At 40.7% G+C, this 19824-nt stretch overlaps 1 protein-coding gene across 21 annotated transcripts in view; it reads left to right on the top strand.

Annotated features, from left to right (window-relative positions):
• The first annotated feature begins 729 nt into the window (after positions 1 to 729).
• BAZ2B (bromodomain adjacent to zinc finger domain 2B) overlaps positions 730 to 19824 on the top strand; it is a 296772-nt gene continuing 277677 nt past the window's right edge. For 4 of the 21 annotated variants that reach the window (XM_042447126.1, XM_042447133.1, XM_042447134.1 and 1 more), the window contains exon 1: positions 733 to 1238. The gene's annotated coding sequence lies outside the window, so the exon portion shown is untranslated. Of the gene's footprint in view, positions 1239 to 19824 lie in introns of all 21 variants that reach the window. The other 17 variants (XM_042447137.1, XM_042447129.1, XM_042447130.1 and 14 more) reach the window with 8 other exon arrangements.

Here is a 19824-nt window from a genome sequence, read left to right on the forward strand (position 1 = left end):
TCTGATCAGTGTTTGATCCAAGTTTGTATATCTTTACTTTTTAGGATCTTGTCTAGTTCTTTCATAGCTGCCATCCCCATTCCTAGTATTTTTATTTCTTAACTGCTGTCTCCTTTCTCATCAGTGTTTGATCCAAGTTTATATGTCTTTATTCTTTAAGATCTTGCCTAGGTCTTTCATAGCTGCCTTCCCCATTCCTAGTCTTCTTATTTCTTGACTGCAATCTCCATTCTGATCAATGTTTGATCCAAGATTATATATCTTTATGCTTTAGGATCTTGTCTAGTTCTTTCGTAGCTGCCCATCCCATTCCTTGTCTTTTTATTTCTTGACTGCAATCCCCTTTCTGATGAATGTTTGATCCAAGGTTGTGTGTATCTTTACTCTTCAGGCTCTTGTCTAGTTCCTTCATATTATTTTACATTGAAAGCTGGTCATCATAAAGAGTTGTGCTCAAGGGATGCCCTAGTTTTCCCACCCTACAGAAATTCCCCAAGCCCACCCACTCATCCACCCCACAAAAGCTGCCCAACTTTCTTTTACAACTGGAGGGGAGACACCGACACACACTTTTCTCCTCTGTGTCCCTGAGAGTGCAAGTGAGGAAAAAACCCAGCAACCCAAAGAAGAGCTGAACTTTTGGAAAGGAGGGCCTGTCTCCCTTTTGGATCGGGGGGGGGGAATCCCTTCTTATCCCTGCGTTCAGAGCAGGAGGGAGAGCAGGGCTGGCTGGCTCTTTGGCCCCCTTTCTTCTTCTCCTTCTTCTCGCACAGCAGCAACTTTCATTGTTAGAAAGCGAGCGAGTGGGTTGACGTCACTTTGGGTTCGTGGAGGCTTCGCCTGGAAGTGGAGCTGAATAAACCTTGGAGGAGAGGAGAGGAGGAGAGAGGCTTCAATCCGCTGCAAGGAACTAAGCAGCAGCAGAAAAAGAAGAAGGAGAAAGACACACAGAGAGAGAAAGAGAGGAGAGAAAAAAGAGAGACAGAGAGAGGGTCACACTGGAATCCTCCCAGCTAGATCTCCTCTCCACTCCTTCCTTTAGGCACTTCATTGTATTATTATTATTATTATTATTTTTACTATTATTATTATTATTTTCCTGGGAGGGGGGAGGGAAAGCAGAGCTTACCCAGCTAACAGGCATCCCACTCTCCTGACACCCCCTTTTCCACCTCTCTCTCTCTCTCATCCTCCCTTCCTAGCAAAGGGGGCTGCGATCTCTCTTCCAAACTGTAAAGGTGAGTTCAGACTCGATTTTGGGGCTGCTTGATGGGGAGTGTTTGTGTGAAGGGGGGGAGGATTGCTAAGGTGGAAGTCTTTGGATGGTGTTTGCAGAATCGCCTTGCTGTTTGCAATCTGGAGTTGTTGGGGTGGAGGGGAAGGAGAAAAATAGTGGAGGTGAAAGGATGGGGAGTCCTTTGGTGTGTCTTCTCCTGCTGGCTCCCCTCTGTCACGTCTCTTTGTTGCTGGGGAAAAGGTGTGGGTGCATCCCAGGGGCGTCTGGCTGGTCTTATCTGCCCATCTATCTCTTATAATTACAGTATGAGGCTGGCAGCATCGGCCGTGCCTGGTGGCAGTAAAAGTAGTAGTTGTAGTAGCAGTTGTAGTAGAATCGGTGTGCCAAGGGATCTTGCAGCTTCCTTAGAGACTAAAAGTGAAAGACGCTGAGAGCAGGAGCTTTCCCAGACTTGAGCCCACTTCCTCAGGAGAAAGCAAAAGGTATCAAAGCAACCCAGCACTAATAGGAATAATAATAATAATAATAATAACAATAATATGCCAAGGGATCTTGCAGTCGAGACTAACTGAAAGGGAGAAGAAGCTGGGAGACTGAGCTTTCAAGGACTTGAGCCCACTTCCCCAGGAGGAAGCAAAGGGATCAAAGCAACTCAGCACTAACAATAACAGTAGTAGTATGCCAAGCGACCTTGTAGCCCCCTTGAAACTCCTTGTGAGAGTGAAGCTGGGAGCCTAAGTGTTCCTCTTGTTGAGTCTCTTCAGCAGCAAGTGAAGGTATCAAGGCAACTCAGCATTAACAACAGCAACAATAATAATAGTATGCCAAGGGATCTTGTAGTCCTTTTGAGTGAAAGAGAGAAGCTGGGAGCATGAGCTTTCCTAGACTTGACCAGACTTCCTCAGGAGAAAGCAAAGGTATCAAAGCAACTCAGCTCTAACAACAACAACAACAACAACAACAACAACAACAACAGTGTGCCAAGGGAGCCCCTTGGGGACTAATTGAAAGAAAGAATTTGGAAGCAGGAGCTTTCCTAGACTTGAGCCCACTTGCCCAGGAGAAAGCAACAGTACCAAGTCAACGCAGCACTAACAATAGTAGTAGTAGTAGTATGCCAAGGGATCTTGTAGCCCCTTGGAGACTAAATGAAAGGGAGAAGCTGGGAGCCTGAGTTTCCCCAGACTTGACCCTACTTCCTCAGGAGAAAGCAAAGGCATCCAACCAGTTCAGCACTAAGAATAACAAACAATGACAGTAGTAGTATTAGTGGTAGTAGTATGCCAAGGGATCTTGCAGTGAAAGGGAGAAGCTGGGTTCCCCTGGGCTTGAGCCCCTTCTTCAGATGCCTTTGGCGGAGAGGAACGGTGGCAGAAGGAGGGTGAAGGCTGGAAAGGGAAACTGGCCCTGAGGCCAAGAGGGGCGGCTGAAGGGCTTGGCCCATTCAGAGAGGGCTGGACTTTGGGCCTAGCTTTGGGCAGAGGCCTCAACCTTTGAAAGAGCAGGAACCCCCAACTCCTGGCTGGGGCTAAGGGGAGAAGCCTCTTGGCCTGGCGCCTTCCTCCTGGGGCAAGGGCTCTTTTCCGCTCTCCCTGCCCTTCCTTTCCTCTGCCTTGGGCATGCCAGCCAGCAGCCAGCCCTAGGCCTTGGGAGGCAGGGCTGCCCTGGCCTTGTAGCCCCCCCTGCTGGTGACTAGCGGGCGGGTCAGAGGTCGGGAGGGACCCTAAAAATGGGGCTAGGTCTCTTTCTGCATACAGAGAGAAAACAGGCAGAAAAGCCCGTGCGTTTTTAAAAAAGCCCAGCCTTAAAAGTGGTGCCACATTGCTCCTTCTCCCTCCCTCCCTCCCTCCCTCCCTCTCCTTTCCTTCCTTCCTTCCTTCCTTTTTCATGAGGGAAAGAAAGCAGGGGTCCCTTTCTCCCCTTCCTTTCCAGTCATGCCTGAGCTCTTTTCCCATCCCACAGTAAACTCCTTCCCTCCTCCTCCTCAAGCCTCCTCTACATTCCCTCCTCCAAAGGTTGTCCTATATATATATAATTTTATTCAAAACCTCCCCTTTGCCAGAGTTGACCCCCAACAACCCCTCTGTGGTGAGGCTTGTTTGTGGTTTTGGGGCTGGGCAGAAGAGAGAGCAGGGGACCTTGTCCCTTGCTTTCTCTCTTCCCTCCTTCCCAGCCTCCTTCTCTCCCTCCTCCTTTCTCTCTTCTTTTGTGTGGGGCTGCCTTATAAAGCCGGAGAAGCGGCAGCTGCAGCAGCCCTTGGCGGAGTTGTTGAAATTTATCCCTTTGTGTATATTACAATATCCTCCATTTTTGTCCCCCCCCCCCCTTGCCCTCTAAAAAGAACAAGAGCCTCTCGCCATCTTGGGCTGCTTCTGCTGCTCTCTTTCTCTCTCTCTTTAATTTTCAGGTGTCTGGGTCTCTGTGGTGTGTCTGCCTTTCTCCCTCATTTCTTTCTTTATTTAAAGCGTAAAAAGGGGGGGGGGAAGTGCTGCTGGAGGAGGAGGCAGAAAGTTTAGGGAATCTGACGTGACGTCATGCAAAGTTTGAGAAAAGGGTTTTCTCTTTCTTTCCTTTTCTACCTCCAATGTTTGTTTTCTGGCAAAAAAGGGATTTCAGGTTGAACAAGTTCCTTCCAAGCGAGAGGAAATCTTCCTTCGGCGGAAGGGAAAGGCCTTCCAGAAATGGACTAGAGGAGAACTATACTTGCCAGGGTGCTTTGGCTAACAGGTGGAGGAAACTATAGTCTTCACTGGGATAGGTCCCCCTCTGCTTTCATAAGCTGGGTTTGTCATGGGTTTGAGTCTAAAGGTGTTGATATCTTTATTTTATTTTTTCGGTCAAGGTTGGCTTTTATTTCTTTTCCCAACCTGTTCTATATGTTAAACAACAGTTCTCTGCTATTTAACAGACACGTTATATAATTGAAAGATATAGCCTCGTCAGTCTGTAGAATCGGTACGTACAGAGATCTTGTGGCACCTTTGAGACTAACTGAAAGAAAAGAAATTGGCAGCATGAGCTTTCCTAGACTTCATTCGACTTCCTCAGATGCATCTGGGACCAAATCTAAGAGGTACGCAAGGTCTATAGGTCTTCCCCAAAAGGACGCTTGTCGAATTCTGCGCTAGTAAGTAGCATAATAAGATGCATCTGAGGAAGTAGACTGAAGTCTAGCAAAGCTCATGCTGCCAATTTCTTTTCTTTCGGTTAGTCTCAAAGGTGCCACAGGAATCTCTCTACGTACATGTTCTATATGTTAAACAGCAGTTCACTGATGGATAAGACTTGTTCCCCTTTGCAAGTGGTCCTGTGTCAGTAGGCAAGCATGGGAGATGACAACTGACTTCTTAAGAACCTGGTTTACCTGGAGTCAAAGGGGACACTGCCTGCAGATGCATTTTTAAAAAAAGCTGTTGTTTGCTCATATTATGCTACTTAGTAGCGCAGAATTCGACAAGCGTCCTTTTGGGGAGGACCTATAGACCTTGCGTACCTCTTAGATTTGGTCCCAGATGCTCTTGTGTCAGGTTTTATCAAAATGTACCCAGCCCCTGACTAAAGGCTGAGTTCCCAAATTGCTCCCCCCCCCAAAAAAAAGAGAGAGAGACAAGAAAGCAAGTGAGAAAAAAGATACTCCCATCTTATTATCTCTGGCGAGCAGCTCATATGCCTCCAGTTTTGTAAAGCGGAACAATGAAAGGTATTGTGCTGTCCATGTACTTTTCCTCACCATATAGTTGCTTTCATTTTACCAAAAAGTTACTCTGATCACAGGGCAAAACTTAATGAAAACTGGGGGCTGCCTGTAAGGAGGAGGTCTTCAAATAAAATTCCATTTTTCTTTTTTCTTCTGTTTCCTGTTTTTGTTTGGTATTTCTCTCCATCCATTTAGGCTTGCACTAACAACATGAGACTCCCTGTGTTTAATTTGCATTTCCTTTGTCTTCATGTTGGGGAGGGGAGACTTAGCATTGACTACAATTAACATGGAAACTAACAGGCACATTTTAAGCATCTCAAGATGTTCTTTTCTTCAATACACTCAAAACCAAGAGACAAATTTAGCATGTTTTTTAATGCTTGGGTGGGAAAATATGCTTTCATGTTTACAAAAGTAAGCTGTTTACCTTAATATGTTCTTTTCTTTTTCTGAAAAAGAAAGCCACTTCAGAAAGCCTGGTTGAATTGAAGGGCTGCCAGTTATGTGCATCTTAGGTAGATGAAAATGTTGAAATAGTTAAAAGCACATAGAACAGATGGCTTTAAATTATACATGCAACAAAGGCTTGGAAGATTTGGCAGATTATAAATGGTGAGCAACAGAAGATAAGCAGTTTAAGAAAATGGTAGTTAAGTATATTTGATACCTCACGCCTATTGTAAACTGTGCACAGTTTAGGCACAATGGTTCATAAATCAATATAGCATGAAATATCAAGAAAATTATAGATGAAACAATTTTTTTGTGTTGGATATATCTGTGTGTGGCAGGTTGGGAATCTTAAATATTTAAGAGGTGGATCTTAGAGGTTGAGATAATGTCACAAAAGAGCCAGCCTGATAAGGAAGATTTTTTTAAAAGCCTGAGATTTTGAAGATTTTAAAACAAAACCTGATAGAAACACATGCATATGACATGATTCTGGACTGACTCTGTGTTATTCTGTCCATTTAAGTGGGGCAGGGTTTGAAGCTGTAGGGTTTTTTAAAAAATTAAAATTCCATAATATCCTGTTACTTTAGTTTAAAAAAAATAGTGAAAAAAAATAAGTGAACAGTATTTTTTCTTGGACTGCTTAACTGTCCTATCACCAATATCTGTCCTTGGAATAAAGTCAGAAATTGAGCTACTGCCAACAAAGTAGCTTTCTTACTTGTAATTCAGGTTAAGAGTAATGCCTACTCAGTGTGAAAGGGTTAAAATCTCTCTGCTCCATGTTTGTGTCTGTGCATGAGAAGTGGCGATCTATGGATAATAATTGGATACATCTTGATTACAAGAAAGGAGCTGTCTTTATTAAATGTATGAAGAATATTGAACCCAAACAGCGTACTTTTTGATTATGTCAGAATATTTGTCCTTTATACCTGGTACGTGGTCAGATGAGAGATGAAACACAAATGAATGTTTTGTTGTTTTTTAAAATTGCTTAAATTTCTCACAAGACACCAAACATTCAAATAGAAGGGAAATGGAAGCCTGAGATTTTGAAGTTGCCTTTATCCTTTCCCTCATTTCTTTCTTTGCATGTTTATTATAGAACTGCAGTGTGAAGGAGCAGATGTTTTGCCAAACATCCTGATGTGTTGCTTTTTCTTAGGGGAGTGCGTAACTGTTCCTTCTGATGCATTGGCTTGACAGCTGGTTGATTTCATGGAGCTGCTAAGAAGCCATTAGTGGTGTCATTGAATTGAAACAGAACAGTCACTCCCAGCTTGAACTGCAATTGTTAATGTCTTTGTTGCTACTTTTGTGTTCCTGCACAAGATGTCGAATATCACAGTTGCAGAAAAGTTCATGCCTTCTTTTTGATTTTCCTGAATTAGTGAAAGTATGTTACTGATGCTTGGTCGTTTTTAGAGGATAAATTTTCTTATTAGACCATATTTAGAACTTAAATATGGGTTGTTCCTAAATATATAGGAGGAAAATAAAACGTGTAAAGAACATGATAGGTTAAAAGCCTCCCCAGAACTGACACCATATTCCTTCCAAACCAATAGTAGTACTATTATGTAGAGAGATCTTGAAGCACCTTTGAGACTAACAGTGACTGGTCACTGTTTGTTTTCAAGAGTGAAATTCAGCTTTAAATATATTTACCACAGTCTGGCACACAGTTATGCACACTTAGGTCCAATTGAAAACAATATATTTCACATGTGAAAGACTGAGACCCATGGTTCAGTATAGCTCATAGGTACTTTTGTTTTAAAATAGAGGTTGAATTACATTTGTCTTTAGTTGAGTGTGTTGTGCATTTGAAACCATTAATATAATTCTAGTGAGGAAGAGATGCAGAAGATTTTGTTCTGTTTGGAAAAAAATGTACTTAAGGTCCTTACATTTTATTACCAAATAGACATTCCTGTTGGTCATTTAAATTAACTAGGTCTTGACAACAATCTATGATCTTTAAAAAAAAGTATTTATGAAATGGTAGAATAGGCAAGAAAAATGCAGACAATTATGTATTCACATTGGAAGGCTGCTTGAGAATCTCCTGCAAATGAATCTGTGCGTTAATGAAATCAAGCAATGGAGAGGGAGACATATTTAAGCAAGACAGATTAATAAAACCATTTCATATGCCATGTTTGTACGTCAGTGTGGAGGGAGGACAATGTTGAGAGAACTATTAAAATAACAGTAGCAGTATCCAACATTAGTATAGTACATTTGAAGTGTTCAGAGGGCTATGTGCAAATACTGTCTTTTCACAGTCCTTATAAGGGAACTATAAAGGAGGAAAGTAGTATCATTCCCACAATGTAGATGACAGCCTGAGGCAAAGAGAATAATGGTTTACTCAAGGTAATCTAGCAAGTTTGTGGCTTACTTAAGATTTGAACTAGGATCTTCCAGATCACTCTCTATGTAACCTGAGTAACATTGAGACTTAGTAGCTCAGCAAGACTTGCATGAGTCCATACTTCACTGTACAGTATATATCTCACAAATAGCATACCAGTATGCTGGAGTCTCTGTCACCTTTGGGTAAAAAAAAAAAGAGTGGATAATCTTTTTTTTAAAAATTAGAAGAGACAGTACCTGTCTTGATTGACAAATAGCCAGAGTTTTATTTATTTCAGAAAGGGTTGGTAAAAGTGTGCCTTCCCAGATGTTGCTAAACTGCAGCTCTCATTGCCTCTCCTGGCTTGGCTGTTGCAGTCCAGCATCTGGAGGGCCACAATTTGTCCACCTTTGATGTCGAGCATTAATACATGGCTCTTCAGCTGAAAGGATTGACAGGTATGGGTGAATTTTAAAAATATTGTTGTTATGGGCCTTCAAGTATTTTCCAACTTAAGGAAATCCTACATATCACAGGGTTTTCTTGGTAAGATTTGTTCAGAGGGCGTTTGCCTTTGCCTTCCTCTGAGGCTGAGAGTGTGTGACTTGCCCAAGGCCACCCAGTGAGTTTCCATATTTGAGTGGGGATTTGGACCTTTAGTCTGCAGACTAAATACTGAAACCAGTACACCATGCTGCCTCAACAATTAAAAACAATATTTATTATATAAATAAGTAAAAGGTTGAGTAGCACACCATGGTAGCAGTTTGCTCTTTTCTGTTGAAGGTGGGGCAGCCCAATATGGGGTGAGGGGAGTCCAATGTAAGAAAGAGAAGTTGAGTAATTCCTTCCTCAGCTGTAGTTTTGTCAGTAATTGTTTCTATTATATAGCTCCAGGGCATAGGGGGAAAATACCTCATTGGTGTGAATAAGATTTTTATTCCCAAACTCTCAGCTGTGTGTGTGGATGGGAAGTTTATTAGTGAAACTATGACTGTAAAGAGCATGTCTCCTGTCCATAAAGGTTTTTTGTGTTCCAGTAAAATCCTACTGGGGGGAGGGAGGCATAGGCGGGTTACAGACTGCCATTTAGTACATAATGAATACGTACTCAGGTTAGGAAGGGGCGGTGCTTCCGCACCCCCCTAACCCTAGTATGTATTCTGTACGTACAATATGGCGGTGGCCGTTCCACACGGCCGCCGCCATATTTACGTATCGGACGCTGTGCGTCCGCACGTGTCGCGGCGTCTATGACGTTGCGAGTCCGCCCCTGGCGCCTCGCGACGTCATAGAGGCGCCGCTTAAAGAAGCTCCATTTTGGAGCTTCTTTTTTGTTCCGTAATGGAGCCGCGCGGTTTGGCTGCTGCGGCTCCCTTACGGAGCAAACAGCGGCGGCGGCAGATCGCCGCAAAGCGGCGGTTTATAACCCGCCATAGTTTCCTGCTTTAAGTTCAGGATAGTATATAGTTGGGGATGTGTCTGGATTCAGCCTCATTGTTTCTCTCTTAGTATTTATGTATAATTCTGCAATGGTTGTATTATAATCCTGAAATTCTGTTGTGAAGTTGTACCTTCCTATATGCTAAATAAAAGGCACAATAATATATGGTCAGTTCATCTAAGATGAAACCATTTGTATTATGTAATTAACTACCACTTTTATATTCACTTCATCTATTCATCATACCCCCAACCCATGGATCATAAATAAAGAATCTTGTTTAAAAAACACACAACAAACAATGCTAACACTGTTGTAGAGCTACGTGTACCTCTTTATCTGTCATGGTTATTCAAACTTGCACATTATTTGTTTTGAAATCAAAGGAGATGTCTTTTGAAGTAATGCTAGGACTGACTTATAGTTACTGTTTTGAAAACCCACATCTATATATGAGATAAATAAAAAAACAAATAATGTACTAAATGTCATTGGAAATAATGGTAATAAATTAAAGCGTAACACCTAAATCTTCATCAGAATAAACTGACAGCAATGTAAATGGATATAGGATTTTACTCAAATTTTTCTGGTGGAATAAAAATGGCAGCTTGGTCTGATGCATATCTACTGTATTCGGAAGTCCCCTCTAACCTATTTAAAAGTTTATTCATATAGGACTGTTGTACAAATGTTAGATTCCTTGCAGTCAGTATGTGCATATAAGAAGGTTTTATGATAAAATGCATGTGCACTTTATCTTCTTGCTTACTGGGATGAAAAAAACGAGTGCTTGCTGGTAGTCTACACCTTAGCTGAGATGTAGACTGTGCATTCACTTCTTAGCTGCCCTCAAGTCAGCCTTGACTCATCATGGGCCCATGGATGAGACATCTCCAAGAACCCTTATCCTCTACCTCTCTGCTAAGATGCCGCAGGCCCATGGTCTTCCTGACTGAGTCCATCCATCTGGCTTGTGGTCTTCTTCTCTTTTTGCTGACTTCCACTTTTCCTAGCATCGTTGCCTTTTCAAATGAGTCTTTCCTTCTCATGGCACATCCAAAGTATGAGAATATCAGTTTAGTCATCCTGGCTTCCAGGAAGAGTTTGGGCTTGATTGTTCTATGACTCCCCTTTTGTGTGTGTGTGTGTTTGGCTGTCCGCAGTATCCTCATCACTCTTCTCCAGCACCGCATCTCAAATTAGTTTTTTTTTTCCCTGTCTGCTTTCTTTACTGTCCAGCTCTCACATCTATACATGGTGATGGGGAATACAATGGCTTGGATGATCCCAACTTTAGTATTCAGTGTTATATCTTTGCACTTTAAGATCTTGTCTAGTTTTTCATAGCTACCATTCCCGGTACTAGCCTTCTTCTGATTTCTTGACTGCAGTCTCCACTCTGATCAATGTTTGATCCTAGGTATGGGAATTCTTTGACTATTTCTATTTTATCATCTAGGATGAATTCATGCAGCATAGTCATCATTTTTGCTTTCTTAATATTCATCATTAAGCCTACCATAGCACTTTCTTCTTTGACTTTCTTTAGTAATTGTTTCATTCACTGAAGCAGTATTTCTGATAGATTCTGTGTATTTACAGAACAACTTCTGTACATATCCAGCATGATTCAATGATCCATACATTAAGGGTTTCAGTGCCATAGAGAGCTTCTCTCCCTCTGCAGTTTTCCCCATTCATTCTCTGCCTCTGCAGTTTTCCCCATTCATTTCAATAGAGGAGGAAGTGGGAGAAAGAGACCCCAGACAAAGGAGTCTGCATGGTTTAGCTTATGTGTCAGGGAGGGCAGCTTATGACTCTCCAAATATTGTTGTTTGCCTACCTTTCCCCCCAAAAGTGGGACTCAAGATAGCTTACAAATTAAAGCAAATACAATATAATTGAAACATGTTGCTGGATTGCAGTTTGCATCATCTTTCACCAGCAGCTATCCTGTCTATGAGAGTTGTAGTCCAACAACTCCTAGAGGGCCACCACTTGCTCACTCTTGATTTGAGTGAACAAAGAGGTCTGTTCACAGAGTTCTCCATTCACATGGGAGTGAAAATAGGATTCTTTGAAGGCGCTACTTCTGTAGATCTTTCATCTCTTCCATGCTGCCAGAATGTATTCAGTAATGCATTTCTTCGAACAGAAGTGTGTGTTTTGAAAATATGCTGGCCTTTATATCTACAGCTGAATTTTATATGAAAAAAATCTAGCATTTTAAGATAAACCAGCCCATTTCCTACGAAACTTGATTTAGAGGAAAAAATAAGTTATTTATTGTATCCAGAGTTAGCTTTAAATGTTAGATCTATAAAGCTGAGAGATACATTTGTGAGACAGATTAATTGTACAAAACAACATTGTTTTCTCTCCATTTTTCTCTATTTTGTCTACCATTGTGCAAGGGCAGCTTCATGTGTGTGTATATATATATGTATGTGCATGTGCAAAATAAGGCAAAGGAATAAGAATGTATTTCAAATATGTAATTGTGCTGTCAGCTGTCTTGTTAATTGTGTTTTCATTAGTTTTTTCACACAGCAAAAAGAAGCAGATACACTTTTGGATGCTGTCAAACTCTGTGATCACTTGCTACTTAAATTTACATGTGTCACATCCGAGGCATGTTCATTCAGAAGTAAGTTCAGTGAGGCTTGCTCTAAGTTCTGTTCAAACAGTGTAGATCTAAAGAACTTAGGAGTGTGATGATTAGTACTGCCCAATTCTTGTTACCCTCTGCATAACAAGGGCAAATCTGTGCTGCTGAATGGGGCCTTTTCTGTCTATGGAGACTTGTTGGGTTGGTTGTTTCATGTTTTTTCACCTTTTGTACTATACAAAATGTTTTAGCTGTTTGGTTTTAACCTACATTGTAAGCCATTTTGGGTCCCATATTGGATGAAATAAAATAATTAATGGCATGAACTAGAACCCTATTTTTCCAGAAATAGAAAAGACTCCCCATGACAGATATTTGCCTTCACTACAAGGATAGAAATGTTGGACTCATTTTTACAATCCAGCAACAAAAACACATGGAGATGCGTTCTGTAGTAAGGCTGTTCAGGACTGCATCCTAAAGCTCATTGGGCACAAGCATCCCTAACTTCATCCTTAAATGTGGATTCCTTTAAATTGCTGGATTACTGTTTGGGAGAAATGCTTCCTGATACTGCTTTCAGCTTTAAAACACTTATACCTCAATTCTCTGTTTGTTTTCTTGGAAATATCACCCACTGTATTTTATACAGCTTACTCACAGGCACCTGTTCATAGAATTACTGTCATGTGTATGGGTGAGAGAGAGAAAAATGAAGATTTTAATGCATAATTGTTCTAAAGCCTAACTTTGGTCCAAAACGCACTGCAGAAATCATCCAGTTTGAGACTGCTTTATCTGCCCTGGCTCAATGCTAGAGAATTTTGAGAACTGTAGTTTTGTGAGATGTTTAGCCTTCTCTGTCAGAGTGCTCTGGTGCCACAATAAACTACAATTCCTAGGATTCCCTAACACTGAGCCAGGGCAGATAAAGTGGTCTTAAACTGGATTATTTCTGCAGTGTGTTTTGGACCAATGTGCACATGACATTACAGATACTCACTGTCTGTTTTTAGCATTATCGTGTAGCATATTAACCTGTTTCGTTTAATGACAAGGTGAGTGGTTTGAGTTTTGGTCATGTTTGTTGAACTGAAGTGTATGACTTTGATCAAGCTGTTGTTGGATCACTGGAAGACCATAAAATCCCAACAGTATACTTACTCTGATGGTACAGGAGATGAAGTCTGCTTCTTTTTTCACAGTTGCACAATGCTCCTGGAAGCAGCTCTATCTACTATCACTGGTTGCTCACAGGGGTGCAGTTGGCGATCATCTAGCTGCTGTTGCGCAGCTAAGGAAGAATGAGCAGCATCCACCCTCCAGACAAGGGTGAAAGCTGTTTGTTCTTTGATGGCAGTACAACTGTTGCTGGTTGACGGATAAGCATACTCCTGCGGCCCATCAGGAGCTGAGGAGTCAGAGCTGTGCTGGCTGTTGTCTGGTTGTTATTGTGCAGCTAGGGTAAATGCATTGTGCAAGAGATCCTGGGAACCTTCTTGCACAGTATCCCTAAACTACTTGTACTGGTGTAATGAGGGAGGTATGTCACCAACTTCATTGGAGATTCTGGCCTTTACCTTTGAACATAGTTCATGTGGACTTAATGTAATGGCAGTATGAAAGCCAGACGTTAATATCTGAAATTTCTATCCAGGATAGATCTATTCAAGATACTTAATTTTCAGTTCCTTGCTAACTTTTACTCAGGTTGTTGTTGCTATTATATTTATTTATATCCCACTCCCACCTCCGCCCCCAAAAATGGAACTCAAAGATGCTCATGATTTAAAAGAACAATACAGTGTGCCCTTGGTATCTGCTGAGTTTGGTTCCAGGATCCCCCGTGGATACCAAAATCCATGGATGCTCAAGTCCCATTATATACAGTGGCATGGTGAAATGCTATTACTGTTTACAAAATGGCAAAATCAAGTTTTACTTTTTGAATTTCTTTTTTAAAAAATATTTTCAAGCCATGGATAGTTGAATCCATGGGTGCAGAATCCATGGCTACAGAGGGACAACTGTACAATTTTAGCCTTAGTAGTATTAGATTAGGAATCCAGCCATATTAGATCTACATAGTAAAAATCCATTTCATTCTTTGTATCTTCCATGTAATCACCCCTGTGGGAGTGTTCTGACAGCATTCCTTTAAAATCTGAAATATTGAAGAAAAGAAATACTTACAGATGGCAGTACATGTTAAAAGATTATCTCTCTGTTGCAGTTCATATTTGGACATTTTTTAATATTACTGTTTTACTGACCATCCCTCAGTGGTGATTTGAAGAAAAAGAGAAATAAATACACTAATCATGATTTAAAGGCTTTGATCACTGGTCCTCTGAGAGTGTATTAATAATAAAAGTGAAACTTTTATACCGACACTTCTGTTCTAAGTGGTCCATATGGAAGTTGTCCTTTTGAATAGAATGCTGCTGCTTTTTTACTTTATATGTTAAGAATGAATCTAAAATAAATGTTAACAGGAAATATATATATATAGATAGATAGATAGATAGATAGAGAGAGAGAGAGAGAGAGAGAGAGAGTTTAAATCAAAAGCCATGGTTGTAAGAGGCAGGGTCACACTGAAAACACAAGCCCATTTACAAGAAATAACGCTTGTACTGTATAAGAAAATATAGAGAAAGGGAATACTCTTTCTCTATATTTTCTTATTAATACAAGCATTACAAGAGCTGCAGCGTTTGGACAAGTCTACACTGTAAGCAAAAACAGCTTAAATTCTTTCTCTGATGGGAAATCCAGCTTGAAGATAATGATTGCACTGATCCAATGGATGTGCAGAGACATAATTGTGTGTTTTTAACCCTGTTTTTCTGTTCTTACACTTTTCCACAAGCATGCACTCATTAATCAAAGACGCTGCACTCCTGCTGAGGGCGGAGAGGTTCATCAAATTGGCAGCCGGTTTGGTGCAAAGAACGGTGTACTGAAGCTCTTAACGCACTGGGACATAAATAAATCTAAGGTCTTTGTATGCAAACCCTGGAGGTTAATACTGCATAATTCAGTGTCCTGTCTTTGTTTTTATGATTGATGTTTTTAAATGTTTGAAGCTTGATGCAAGTCTTCTACTAGGTCAGGGCTCACATTCTGATTGGCTGAAGCAAAAGGGGGAAAAAGGCATCAGACTGGCAAGGGGACTTTGAGTATGCTGCGGAGATTTTGATTTTTCTTCCTCCCCCTTTCTCCTAGAAGATCATTGTCATATTGCCTGAGCTGTTATAGGAATGTGCCAGTGATTGACAACCCCTGCTGTGATAATGGACCTAGTGCATGAAATGCCAATAGTTTGGCCCTATTTGTTCAGAAGCTTACCACTATGTGTATCCTTAACAGAACTAACATGTAGAACAAGGGAAAACGACTGGGATTTCTCTGTTGAAATAGTGCTGGGATTTGGTTTTAACATGAATTGGTTGCATATTCATAATTTAAGAACAGCTGGTTACAGCCAGAAAACAATCATTTGCAAGCTATTATAGACCATTCGACTCACTCAAGGAACCTGGTCTTAGCTCCGTCCTCCCGCCCTGGTTTATTGATCTACATGCATTTAAAATCTAGTCACTGCTGTCGAGGGAGGCCTTTCATTTTCGCTGTGCTTGCAACATGGATGAGGTTCAATTTTAAATATTTAATTTTAACTAAATGCTGAGGAAAATGATAAAGTGCACAGGCCTTGAAGGAACAAACCTGTATGGATCAGTGGTGACCACACATCTTAAATGCAGAAAGTACTATTTATTGGAAACACGTTTCTTCAGTCTTCTCAGTCCTTTGATTGCTTGTGGAGTTTTGAGCAAGGAAACAGATTTAGTCAAGGTTACACTCTTGATTCCACAGCTCTTGAAATGCAGTGCATTATTTTTCTGCTTTGCCCCCACACAGAGATTTTGCTTGTTCATATGAGTGTATAATAATAAAAAGAAAAAGAAAAAAGGGAAAGTTACACATAACCAATCTTTGGTAGGTAAGAAAACCCTGCATCTTTGAAGTATTCTTAGAATTGATTTGAATTTAGAGAGCTTGTGTTTTGTTTTCTGTTTTAAACAAACTGAGGATGATACTTCACAGGTTTTTTTAAATGTAGCCTTGTTTGATGTGAAAATGTTTGTTGTTCAGAATAAGTGTATCTTTATTTTTATTTAATTATCAAAATCCTTTTAGCCCACCCTTTTATCAAATGGACCAAAGCCATGGGATTATAGTTGTACTTTTTTCCTGCTATGCTAATGACATTACTTCTGTTCCAGTGTTATTCTCATCAATCTCAAGTACTAGCTGCAACATTTTATTCCCATTACGCAGTGGGGTGGGGGTGGCATTTTCCCTTTCCTGACTGAGAGTTTCTCATACAGGCTGGGTAAATGTGACATGTCTGTATCCTTTGCATCCCCCTGTTGCATTTTGGGGCAGTCGCACAGATTACATTTTGAATGGGGGTGTGACCTTTGTTGCAAAGATTTTCCACTGACCTTTACTCCCTCATTATATTTCTAGTTAACAGATTGAATGTTTCTTCCTCTGCCCATTTTTTTTAGACTTATTGTTTAGCAGTATCACTATACAAAACACTAACCAAGAAGGAGAGAGCTGAGGAGACATGAAACACTGATATAGGCAGAAGAGCATTTAACAGGGAGATGCTAAGTTTGTAGAGGGGATGATGGGTGCTGAGTTTATGGAGTGGATGCTGGGAAACCATGCTCACCCCACACCTCAACTGCACCTCAAAGGTGAGAAAAGAATAATAACAAAACTTGTGGCTCAGGGTAGTGCTAGAACTAGTGATAAAATACTGAGTATTTAGGGGATGACTGGATGTAGTAGCAGTGCATGAAATGCACTGCTACTCTCACCTCCACCCATTAATTTCTGTTCAGCATTCAGCTGCACGCATTATTTCACTCGCTCACCATTATGATCGTGTCTCCCCTCTGTTGTCTTCCCTTCACTGGCTCCCTCTTCCTTTCCGCATCAGGTACAAACTTTTGTTACTCACCTTTAAAGCCCTGCATGGGCTGACCCCTCTTTATTTAACCAATCTTCTCTCTCCCTACATCCCTACTCGCACTCTCTGCTCTGGTAGCCAAAGTCTCCTCTCTCAACCCAGGATTTTCTCTGCCCCGTCCCGGATCCGTCCCTTCTCTCTTGCTGCCCCTCATTCCTGGAACCTTCTTCCTCTGCATGCATGGCTCATCACTTCCCTAACCAGCTTTAAGGCTGAGCTGAAAACCATATTGTTTAGGGAAGCGTTCTCAGGGAATTTGTGATTGTCATCTGGCTGTCTGATAATGTTTGATGTGATTTGCTTTTATATCTGATGTTTTTTAACTTGTTGTTCCTATATTGTAATTTTATCTATTCCTCTATCCAGTTGTTATTACTTTTAGAGTATACACCTCGGGCAGGCTTTTATATATTCCTTAATTTTACTGACTTTGTACAGCGCTGTGTATAATTACACCACTTTAGAAATAAAGTTTAATAATAATAAATCCTGAAAAAAAACTTCCCAACATTTTCCAGAATTATTGGACAGTTAGGAAAGGCCCTAAGAAGGATTCTGTTTTTTTTTGTTAATTCATAATATGGCCATGTTAATGCTATTAGGTCATTTGCCAAGTGAGATATATGGAATCGGTGGCCATAATAAATGTGAAAAAACTGATGTAATAAGAACGTCTGTTTGTTCCAGTGGGATTTGCTACTGTATAAGTACATGTTCTTTTTTTGTTGTGTGCCTTCAATATGTTTTCGACTTATGGCAACCCTAAGGCAGGGGTATCACAGGGTTTTCTGGGACTGAGAGTGTGATTTCTGGGGCTACTCAGTGCAAGGCAAGCTGAATATTTGATTGTATATTTTATTTGTAAATTTGCCTTTGAATGTAACTCTGGGGAACAAGTTTCCTCTTTTGCAAAAGGTAAAGATGCTTTTCATGTCAGATATCTCTGAGTCCTTTGTGAAAGAATGAGCCCACATTACATAGTTCTTTTTGTCTTGGGTCCAAAATGAGGTGAGTAGGAGCATCAGTAGTCTGACGTGCACGAACCAAAACAAAAAAACCTGTTCTGTATATGCGTAAGCCGTTGAATACCAGGAAATGTTAACCTTCTGAGGATACTTAGTTAGCCTAAGAAGCTCTGAAAATATTAGGCACTGACAATAAGGAAATAAATTTTGCGTGTTCACGGTGTGAAAGTAGAATTCCATGCAGGCCAGTACTGGCAACTATGATCTGATCTGAAGGCTGCTTTTTGTCACTAAAGTATGCATTACTTCTGTTTTGTCAGTATTCACAGCCTTATAGTTTCTGTTTAACCAACAGCACAACCAGTACAAACCACATTTCAAGATAGGAGGCAGTTAACTGTTAAACTAGTTTAGCTCTGAACTTTGGTGCCTTGGAGTTGTCAGTGCATCTTAGCTGATATGCTTTGGTGTTTCATACAAGGACAGCCTCTGTGGTTCTGCTGGGTACTTGTGTGTATATATTTTTTGTAAAAGCATATTTGAAATGGAGTGGTATGTGGGAGGAGAGTTCTCAAAGTGAATAAATAAAATAATGTTTTGTTCTATCCTCTTCTTTTTTTTAAAGCCAGCAGTGGTAGATGGCAGCTCTACTTGACCTCCCTCCCTCCCTCCCTCCCAATAAATGGTGACCTCGGGTTTTTTGCTTTACTTTCTCCCATATAAATGGTTATTTTTCACCCCTAGTGAGAATAAGGGACAAATACTTCATTCTCAAGGAACTTTGAAACTTTAAAGCTGTGGTGACATGAGAGAAGGGCTCTCATTTTGACTAGAGCAGTAGCATTTGTGGGAAGGGATTAACTCCTCCTCACTTACCTGTACTCTTTCCCAACCTTCCTCCTACTGAGGAGTAGGGATTACAGACAATGTTTGTTTTCTCCCCTATAAAAAGGGTATTACCATATATAGACTATAAGTTTACCTCATATATAAGTCGAGGGAAGGTTTGGAGGCCAAAATTATGGATTTTGATATGACTCATGGATAAGTCGAGGATAAAATTTAGAGGATGTAATGAAGGATGTAAAGGATGAAGCAAAAGAAAACAATGCCAAAGAATTTACAAAATTCTAGCAAGCATAACTATTTGTACTCATTCTAAAAGCTAGATGGATGAGAGAGTAGAAGGGGGTCAAAGGCAGATTGCTTTCACCAGGGTATGGTTATATATACATATACATGAGTTGAAATACAGTCCTTACATTGATCCATGGGTAAGCCTACTCTGTTTTTTGGGGTCAATTATTTTAACCTAAATTTCTAGACTTATACATGAGAATATACAGTAGTAATTTAGCAGGAAAGAGTCAGTGTGGAAATGATGTGGTATAGTGGTTTAAGCGGTGGACAAGTGGTGGACTCTAGGACTCTGGGAGATCATGGTTCAAATCTCCACTCAGTCAGTCATAGAAACCTACTAGGTGATGGGCAAATCACACACTCTCAGCTTCAGAGGAAGGCAATTGCAACCCTCTTCTGAACAAATCCTGCAAAGAAACTCCCATTAAACATTCACCATAGGGTTGCCGTAAGTTGGGAATGACTTGAAGGGCGTGCGCATGCGCACACAGTAAGTGTGTGAGAAAGTTAAGGAGTGGGGGAAGGCACCATTGCTCTGATCAAATTTGGCATCCTGGCCTAACCCTTTTACAATTGAAGTTGGGAGAGTTGATATCCAAAAACTGGTTCCCAGTTTTGTCCTCTGTACCTCAGTTATGTACACTGTAGTATTGTAGTGTACCTTTCTTTCTTGAGTCTTTAATGTAGAAAGGGCTAAAAATCAGAACAAAACCCTAAGAATTTATTTAGGGAGTCTTTGTGAGAGACTTTGTACTGCATGTAGGAAAAATGTGTAATAGGTAGAACATTGCTATCTGTGGAACTGTCATTTTTATTATTAGTTATCTGTTTACTGCAATAATCTCATAATCATACTCTATGCTTG

This window comes from Sceloporus undulatus, chromosome 1 (genome assembly GCF_019175285.1).
Source record: "Sceloporus undulatus isolate JIND9_A2432 ecotype Alabama chromosome 1, SceUnd_v1.1, whole genome shotgun sequence".
NCBI classification, from domain to species: Eukaryota; Metazoa; Chordata; class Lepidosauria; order Squamata; family Phrynosomatidae; genus Sceloporus; species Sceloporus undulatus.